Here is a 9,896-nt window from a genome sequence, read left to right as displayed (position 1 = left end):
GAGCAGATTATACAAGAGCTACGATAAACGTAACAGTAACCTTTTGATCGCGTTGAATTGGTCTTGAAGGATGAGTTGCTCTTGGTCGCCTGTTCTCCTTCGTCTGAAAGGGGTAGGATTTTACTTTACCTACCTAACCCAACCAACACTTGATTCTGACTAATTAGGCCACGGGGAGTTCGGAAAAAATAGTGAAAAAATTCTTAACCCGCCGCAAGTTGGTTAAAAAAATTTTTGAAAATTTGAAAATTGCATGTACTTACCGCCATTAAGACCGCTACGCGCCTAAACGCATTCTGCCCTCGATCTTGAAAAACTACCCGGGGGGGTAAATATAATAATAAGGACTCGCGACGGAATTCAAGGAGCACATACTGCGGAAATATAGCTATGAAATTTTAAACACCCACTGAAACATTTAGAATTCTCATACCAGGATAGAAAAATATTTGAAGCGAGCTCCAATTTTAAAAATAAACAACGATATTTTGCTAAATTGCGTAGATTATTTCGGAAGTAAATAAAGATAAACAATAATATTTTGGAAAAGGCATAATATTATTTGGGAAGTAAATGAAGATAAACCACAATATTTTGGAAAAGGCGTAACATTATTTGGGAAATAAATGAAGATAAACAATAATATTTTGGAAAAGGCGTAACTTTATTTGGGAAGTAAATGAAGATAAACCACAATATTTTGGAAAAGGCGTAACATTATTTGGGAAGTAAATGAAGATAAACCACAATATTTTGGAAAAGGCGTAACATTATTTGGGAAGTAAATGAAGATAAACCACAATATTTTGGGAAAGGCGTAACATTATTTGGGAAGTAAATGAAGATAAACCACAATATTTTGGAAAAGGCGTAACATTATTTGGGATGATAAACAACATATTTTGGAAAGGCGGTCACTTATTTGGAAAATTATATACAATTTGCTTAAAATGTGGCAATTAGCGTTACCCGAGAAACACCACATGGAGGTGGCCACACGTCGTTTCTCATGGGGAGTTTTGTTTAGGCAGGTCCCCTTGCCTACTGCCGTATATATTTACTGAAATTCCACCAAATCTCGTAAAAATAGGTAAATAATAAATTAATTAAGATGACTCAATTCGAGAACCAAAATATCTAGTAGCCCCATCCAAATATTTTATAAGTCCTGAATGAATATCATATGAATAAAATCTACCCTGATTTTCCGGTTTTTTCATGTAAATGAAAAGATCTGCAACCTTACGTTCGTCCTGCCTTGAACAATCTTTCCAACGAATGATTCGCCAAAAATTGTATTTCGATATTCCATTCAATATGCAGAATGCTACAACTTGCATTCTTTTTACATATGTGCATTCGTCAAAAAATGCACACACAATATGTTCAGGAACGCTGCTAAAATCAGATACATCCTTTCCATTTAGCAACCTTCGCATCGCTGCAACGCGATTACTTTTGAAAGCCATAATTATCAACTTTAACTCGATAATTTTTATTTTTACAAACCGTTAATCCTTTTCGATAAATGGTTTGAAAAAAAAAAAAAAGATCTAGATCTACCTTTTATTGTGGGCAGAAGCAGGTTCGGTTAGGTTTTTGGTTTGGATAGCTTAGGATTTCACTTCACGTGGAGAAAATGAATTTTTGTTCTAGAATTAAAACATCCAAACCCACCGCCGGCACAATGGTTGTCATGGTAACGTGGCAACCTTCTTCTTTGCCATGGCAACCGTTCGCGCATGCGCGAACCGTTTTTTAGTAACAGGTGACTTTTTAAGACAATTCTTTATTACTCATCAGACGCGTTTGAGCGAGCTAAGCGAGAGGTTTAATAAAACTCAATTTTGTGGCATTATTTTGTTGGGAAGAGATATTTTTGTTGGGAAGAGATATTTTTGGTGGGAAGAGACACTTCTGGTGGGAAGAAACACATTTTTGGTGGGAAGCATTTGGTTTTGTGGCTGGCCTATTTTCAAAAATGGAAAATCCAACTTTTGAAAACCCTAATTTTGAAACTGCGGAACAGTTTTTCCACAGTATTTCGTTAAAAAATTGGGGTGGATTTTTTCCATGTATGAACGAAGAGTTAAGGGCCAAATCTGAAAGGGACGCTAAAACTCTGGTGATTTCATTGGACTTGGTTCCAAGCGTTACTTCTTTCAATGAAAGAAAGATCGCTTGTACTTGCGGAAATAAATCCGACGATGGAATTATCGATGGATTTCTTGTGGGGGTGTTTAACAACCAAAGTCGGTTTGGATACGTAATCCGATGTTCCACTGGGCAATCTCGAGCCAACAAGCGAAAGGCTTTAAGGGCATTGAAGAAAAAGGTTCCCGATCATTTGGTTTCCGAGTGTGTGAAGGCTTTCGTCCCCTCCAAAAACACATGGTTCTATAATCAAAATTTGTCGGTTACCGACAATCTTTTCCTCGTTTTCCTTTGGGTTTGTAAAATGAGCGTCACTGACGCTACAACCCATAGTGAATGTTCCTCACGAACAGTTGTGGATTATTTTTCCATGTGTCGTGAGGTAACGGAGATTGTCATTTCTAATAGGGCCGACAAAGTTCAGATTGGAGGACCAGGACTGTTTGTGGAGGTGGACGAAACCTACCTTCATACTCGCAAATACAACCGAGGGGCGGAGTTAGCCGGGGAAACCATTTGTATCTTTGGAATTTATTGCCGGGATACAAAAGATGGTCTATTTTTGAAAGTGAAAAATAAGTCCCGTGCTGTTCTGTGGAGGCAAATGGCAAAATATATAGCCCCTGGGTCCATCATCGTGTCTGACGGAGCCCCTATGTACATGAATTGTACGTTAATGGGCTTTCGGGAGCACCTTACCGTGCTTCATAAGTACGAGTTTGTCAACTCGGAAGATTCTCGCGCCCATACCAACAACATCGAGAACCGAAATAGACACGTGAAGGATGCCATTAAGTCCCACAGAACAGACAGGTCATTAAGTAGCTATATGGCTTCTTATTGGTACCGATGCCTATTTTTCAAGGACCAGGATGGAAACTGGCTTCCTCCTGGAACCAATTTTGCTCGGTTCTTGGAAGACGTAAAGTCTTGCTACCCTGGACCGGGCAAAAAAGGCCTTGAATTAATTGAAATCGGGGTCTCGGAGGAAGAGCTGGCTACTCTCGATCCCGAGACAGAACCAGCATTTTTAATTGCTGGCCAAAACGAAGAAAACACTGCCGAATTCACTGACGAATAAGGCAACGTTTTCTTAGTTTTTGGCAGTAGGCAAGGGGCCTGCCTTATCAAAACTCCCCGGTTGGATTATAGCGGCAGTAGGCAAGGGGCCTGCCTTATCAAAACTCCCGGTTGGATTATAGCGGCAGTAGGCAAGGGGCCTGCCTTATCAAAACTCCCGGTTGGATTATAGCGGCAGTAGGCAAGGGGCCTGCCTTATCAAAACTCCCGGTTGGATTATAGCGGCAGTAGGCAAGGGGCCTGCCTTATCAAAACTCCCGGTTGGATTATAGCGGCAGTAGGCAAGGGGCCTGTCTTATCAAAACTCCCGGTTGGATTGTAGCGGCAGTAGGCAAGGGGGCCTGCCTTATCAAAACTCCTCATGAGAAACGACGTGTGGCCACCTCCAAGTGGTGTTTCTCGGGTAACGCTAAGTGCCACACTTTACTGCATAGCCATCGGTATAAACAGTTTTGCAGTTAATAGTGTATAATTTTTAATATACACTTCCTTCCAACATATTGAAGCCTTTTTAAAATATTGTTGTTCACCATCATTTGCTTCCCAATAATTGGCCGCCTTTTCAAAAATATTGCTAATTATCTTCATTTACTTAACAAACAATATTATGCCTTTTCCAAAATATTGTGCTTTACCTTCATTTACTTAACAAACAATATTATGCCTTTTCCAAAATATTGTGCTTTACCTTCATTTACTTCCTAAATAATGTTACGCCTTTTCCAAAATATTATTGTTTATCTTCATTTACTTCCCAAATAATATTATGCCTTTTCCAAAATACTATTGTTTATCTTCATTTACTTCCCAAATAATGTTACGCCTTTTCCAAAATATTGTGGTTTATCTTCATTTACTTCCCAAATAATGTTACGCCTTTCCCAAAATATTGTGGTTTATCTTCATTTACTTCCCAAATAATGTTACGCCTTTTCCAAAATATTGTGGTTTATCTTCATTTACTTCCCAAATAATGTTACGCCTTTTCCAAAGTATTATTGTTTATCTTCATTTATTTCCCAAAATATTGTGGTTTATCTTCATTTACTTCCCAAATAATATTATGCCTTTTCCAAAATATTATTGTTTATCTTTATTTACTTCCGAAATAATCTACGCAATTTAGCAAAATATCGTTGTTTATTTTTAAAATTGGAGCTCGCTTCAAATATTTTTCTATCCTGGTATGAGAATTCTAAATGTTTCAGTGGGTGTTTAAAATTTCATAGCTATATTTCCGCAGTATGTGCTCCTTGAATTCCGTCGCGAGTCCTTATTATTATATTTACCCCCCCGGGTAGTTTTTCAAGATCGAGGGCAGAATGCGTTTAGGCGCGTAGCGGTCTTAATGGCGGTAAGTACATGCAATTTTCAAATTTTCAAAAAATTTTTTAACCAACTTGCGGCGGGTTAAGAATTTTTTCACTATTTTTTCCGAACTCCCCGTGGCCTAATTAGTCAGAATCAAGTGTTGGTTGGGTTAGGTAGGTAAAGTAAAATCCTACCCTGAAGGGTGTTTCGAGAACCAAGCTTTTCGACAACAGCCGGAGTTCCGTTTTTATAACTTCCTGCGTTTAATTCTTGTTGTTGTCGGCGAACTTCTTCGGCATGGCGGGCGGTTGAGATCGCTTTCCCCAGTGTAAGGTTTCCGTCTAATTGCATTTTTTCCGACAGGGCTTTGTCTCGCACCCCGACTACTATTCGGTCTCTCAGCAATTCGTCTTGGAGAGTTCCGTAGGCACATTTCTCAATCTGGGCTCGACACGCGGTGATAAACTCTTCTACCGGTTCGCCATCTTACTGAACTCGTGAGTTGAAGGTTGCTCGCTCGTAGATAACGTTCCTCCGGAGAATGAAATGTCCTTCGAATTTATTCATAACGACATTGAAGTCAGACTTCTCTGCATTAGTGGCAAACGTAAATGACAAGAATACGTCATCAGCTTTGTCGCCCATCATGTATAGTAACGCGTTAACTTGTTCCTCCCCTGTCTTGGAACTAAGACCGGACGCGGATCTGAATCTCTCGAACCTCCTCCTCCATCGGGGCCAGTCATTGGAATTCGAAAAGTTGAATTGGCAAGGCGGTTGCACTTGAAAGGCTGCGGCGTTCTGCATTTTCCGTGTCGAGGTAGACCGCAAATCTAGTCGATTACTGATTACTGATTAACGAATTAAAGCTAACCGTGATATCGCGCGACTAAATACCACATTAACGAACTTCTGACACCATGTTGTGTGTTTGTACGACTACACAGGAGTTGATACTTTTAAAACTATGGTTTTATTTACAATGATTTATACATGATCGAGGTCCGAGATAGACTGAATTTTTAACACAGAGAGGGGGCCTTTTTATACACGAGAGATTAGATAAATAATAGACATTAAGCTAATATGGGGCTGTTCATAAACTGGCCTACTAATAATACAAAGCATAATGTCACATTATGCATCATGTATTCTAGGTAATTCGTATTTTCGGATGCTTTTATTAGTAATATTTTGCATTTTAGTAAATTTGTTTGTTATCAAAACTAACGTAAATCGCTTTTTATGATGTTTTATAGTAATATTTGTTCATTTTAACTGATTGCCAGCTACCAAGTTGTGTAAAAACTGCCGTAATTCCCCTTTTATGATATTAAAATGTGCTATTGTTTTAACCCTGTAACTCAATAACCAATACACAAAAGGAGTACACCTAGAACCGCGTCGTATTCGAACCTTCTTCAATAAACTATGTAAACCCTATCTCAATTAAAACTAGTTCTTTAGTATAACATAAGCATACATGGAGAGACCTCAAAATCATACAAATAATAACAACAAGGGAAGGGTAGGTGTAGAAAGGGCCTACTGAACCTATATAAATCACACCATAAATGTATACAATATCATAAAGATATACCAAATAATAACAATACAAAACATGAGTACACCTAGAACCTAGTCGTAGCTTAATGGGTACCTTTTGCAGTGTAAACCTTATCTCAATTAAATCTAGTTCTTGTAATATACTAAAAATATAAGGGAAACATAAACATCCATGGAGAGACCTCAAAATCATACAGAGAATAGCATTACTAGAAGGGTGAGTGTAGAAAGAGCCTACTGAACCTATAGGATTACCAATAAATCATCCCCTAAATGTATACAATATCCTAAAATACCACTAGAGTTAAGTGACAATGAATACCTTCAACACCAATAAATTACGTGACGTCATACCGATACACCAAAAATCCTCTATAAATTCAAATTTCCCGCCAACAAAATCACGTGATACGTGACGTCATCAACCCCCCCCCCCTTAACAATATTTTCCCCCTTCAGGTCCTGTACCATCCAGAGGAAAGAGATAGATAGAAAAGGGGGGGCAACAAATGGGGCTACGTAAAGGAGGCCAGTTGACCGAATTAATTCGGTCAACTGGCCTCTACTCTCTCTATTACTGTTCTTTACAATTGTATTAGGTAATCTTAAAGAAAACTTTCCATTCTTAGAAATAATGTAAGCACCGAATAATTACCATACCGGCTCTATGGTTGTGTGCTTTAAATATACTGCAGTTTATTAATATTAAAATGGCGGCCGGAACTAACCAAATGTCTTAACGGGCCACGCCGAACCTTTTTTCTACAAATAATAATAATAATATGATTTTGCTAGTTATTCATAAAACCATTACGAACGGATAGTAAAATTTATTAGTAACAATATTGTCTCAAAGGCTTTATTTAACATCAATTAATATTACAACTGAAATTACAGTAAGTATATCTTCGGTTACCGTAATAATTGACTAATTTTATTGTTCATCTCCCTTTTAAATTTCTCCAAGGTATTATTTAGTTTCTTTGCTTCCATGGCAAAACTGACCCTCATACTGGAAAGTTGTTTCAAATTACGTTCAATATTTTTCTCAATTCTTGCCAATCTCTTCTCAAATTTTTTCATAAGCTTTTCCTGGCGATTTTGGATACGTTTTTCGAATTGTTCCAAGCGCTTTTCCAAACGTTTGAGCTTTTCTTCTTTCGAACGAGTTCCATTTTTGCCACCAGACTCCTCGGAACTTTCATTACCACTGTCTGAAGTTTCTTCAGGATTTGGCGTAGTACTTGCTAAAGGTCCTGGATCGTCATTTGCGTCTTTAATTACTTTAACTTCGTCATCAGCTCTGGTAGTAGATGGTTTCAAAAGAAGCAAGAGAGACAGGAAAATTGTCGCTAACCCTAGCTTCACCGTTGAATTCATGCTCTTGCTTTTTCAGTACTTAGTAGGTGTATCACGTATAGAGGTTTAATGGCTGAATATTACTGTTTGTTCATATTGTCACGTATATTTTATCATACGTTTATTAGGATAAGTTTGCATTCTGTATAATGCCTTAGAACCGTTTCAGTGATGAAATTTAAATCTAAATATATTAGCTGCCTGGTTTAGAGTGGTTTGATTGAGTTCTTCTATAGACTGGTAATGCAGTGAACCCGTAGCCTTTAAGCCTGTTAAGAACGTCCTATTCTGGGCCAGTAACATTTTAGTTTTATGATTAACCACTATTTAAGTATTGTTACACTGAATTTGAAAGTTATAAAAAAATTTAAACAATATCATGAAGATATTTCATAGTGGTGGTTGCCAAGTCTATTTAGTGTTTATTGTCTACATAGATGCAGGAAAATTGTCGCTAACTTTACCGTTGAATTCATGCTCTTGCTTTTTCAGTACTTAGTAGGTGTATTCACGTATAGAGGTTTAATGGGAGAATTTTACTGTTTGTTCATATTGTCAAGTTTATTTTATCATACGTTTATTGGGTTAAGTTTGCATTCTGATGATTCTGTATATAAACTAAACAATGAAAGCTTTTTTGTACCTTAAAAAACTGGTTTTTAATTAATTTCAATTAGAATGACCGAGGTGCAATTAACGAGATCGGGATCATTCGAGAGTGGAGTTCAATTCAAGGTTTTTGTTTTTCCCGCGCAAAAACCTGTATTTAAATTAGCTCTGTCTAGTAATTATTTTTTATTAGAACGACTGATTTGTAAGCGTTAAGATACATTTACTTGAAGACATATGAATTGATTTAATCGCGAAATACCTACCTACTTTTACAGATATATTTAGTTTGCTTTTGAAAATTGTTAGAGATACTTTTTGCGGTCCAAGTCTGGCAGAATCTCCGATATTTTCTCGACATGATACTTCTAGAGAACCACAGTTCACTCCAGTCCACACTCCACAGCAGTCTTCAGCACACTTCCTCTGGTTCAAACCAGTTTACTAATAGCTTGGACTAGTTTTAAAATTCAAGAAGGGAGGGTTACTGGTCCTCGGGACCAGTTTATTAATTAAGAACAAAGGTGGGGGACTGGGGGCCATTGCGGAGACCAGTTTATTATTTCGGACACTAGGAGGGGTCACTGGTCCCAAGCAGCGTGGGAAATAAGGCGGTGGCATATGGCGAATGACCAGTTTAAAAATTGCCTGGACCAGTTTTAAAATTAAATCGGAGGGGGTCAGTGATCCACTTGACCACTAATAAAATTCAAGGGTAACCACAGTCCAGACGTTATCTCAACTATTTTAATTATCTACTAAGTGGATTCCACTTCTTCATTTTAGCACACGACGCGTCCTGGTCAATGGTCATGGAATAAGACAGGTTTACAAGTCCAAAACCAGTTTATTAATTGCTCGGACCAGTTTATTTATTCCAAGACTTGGGGTCAGTGGTCCCAGGGACCATTCTATTAATTATGGTTTTTGGAAAAAATAGACGGTGGGACCAGTTTATTAAGTTCGGGGTTCCTTATTAGAATTTTTCTAGCTCAACACATTTTCTACCAATTCTACTCATAGGTAGTTAGTACTCCTTGGCTACAACTTCCCTACAAAAGTTTTGTAGTCTATAGTTACTCTATTGACTATCGATCTTGTCTAGCGTCTATACTCACAGGATTTTGATCTGGCTTACTGATAGCGAGAGAAGATATTGCCACCGAATTTATGTAAAATCAGAAGAAAATTTTCTTCTGGTAAAATGCAATAAGGAATAAGGATAGTTCTAATATCATTAGACATGTTGATTGATATTTAGTGGCAACTAGTTGAAAAATTGTGATAAGAAATAAAAGTTAACTGTTTTTAATTTTGATGCGCTACTTTTTCCGACAGTAAAAAATTCAAAATCAATTAGAATTTTCAGCTTCTTTACTTTTGTGTCTTTACGTGCTTATTATTCTCACCATTTTAGAAATTTAATTTATAGTGGGACCAGTAAAATAATAATTAATGCGAGGGTCACTGGTCCCAAGGACCAGTTTACTAATTCCAACATGAGGGGTCGCTGGTATCGAGGACCACTTACAAAATTCACCTTATTTCCAACCCTGTTATGGACCAGTTTATTTATTCCAGACCAGGGGGTGGCAGGCCCAGTGTCCAGTTTTAAAAAATCCTTATTTCCCATTCCCACCCTGTACTCCCAAGGACTAGTTTAAAAAATATCCTTATTTCCCAGACTGATTGGTTAGGAAAAAGCTGTCTGCTAGACGTTCTCTTTTTTTGGCGTTTGTACTTTGTTGTAAATTCCTTTGTTACGGTAACGGCTCCTCCTTTAAAGGCTTTAATGTATTTTTATTGATTATTAAAAA

The sequence above is a fragment of the Phalangium opilio genome, unplaced genomic scaffold (assembly GCF_054372755.1).
Source record: "Phalangium opilio isolate 3A_F unplaced genomic scaffold, DU_Popi_V2 ptg000041l_1, whole genome shotgun sequence".
NCBI classification, from domain to species: Eukaryota; Metazoa; Arthropoda; class Arachnida; order Opiliones; family Phalangiidae; genus Phalangium; species Phalangium opilio.
Note: the sequence above shows the minus strand (reverse complement) of the source record.